Genomic DNA, 224 nt, shown 5'->3' on the forward strand with positions numbered 1-224 from the left:
ACTCCGCCCCTCTCTGCCCCCCCTGCGCCCCCACCAGCCGCTGTTATGGCAACGGGGGTTTCCAGGGCAACGGCTCAGCCACCTCTGATTGGCGGTTGCCAGGCAGGGAGGATGGAGGCCTGGGCTGCCCTGAGATGCTCCCAGGTGAGCAGGACCTGGAAGATGGAGGGGGGGGACAGGCAACCCCCAGGCCCCGCATCCCCCCAGCACCTGCCTTGGCCAGG

The sequence above is a fragment of the Fulmarus glacialis genome, unplaced genomic scaffold (genome assembly GCF_000690835.1).
Source record: "Fulmarus glacialis isolate BGI_N327 unplaced genomic scaffold, ASM69083v1 scaffold24571, whole genome shotgun sequence".
Lineage (NCBI taxonomy): Eukaryota > Metazoa > Chordata > Aves > Procellariiformes > Procellariidae > Fulmarus > Fulmarus glacialis.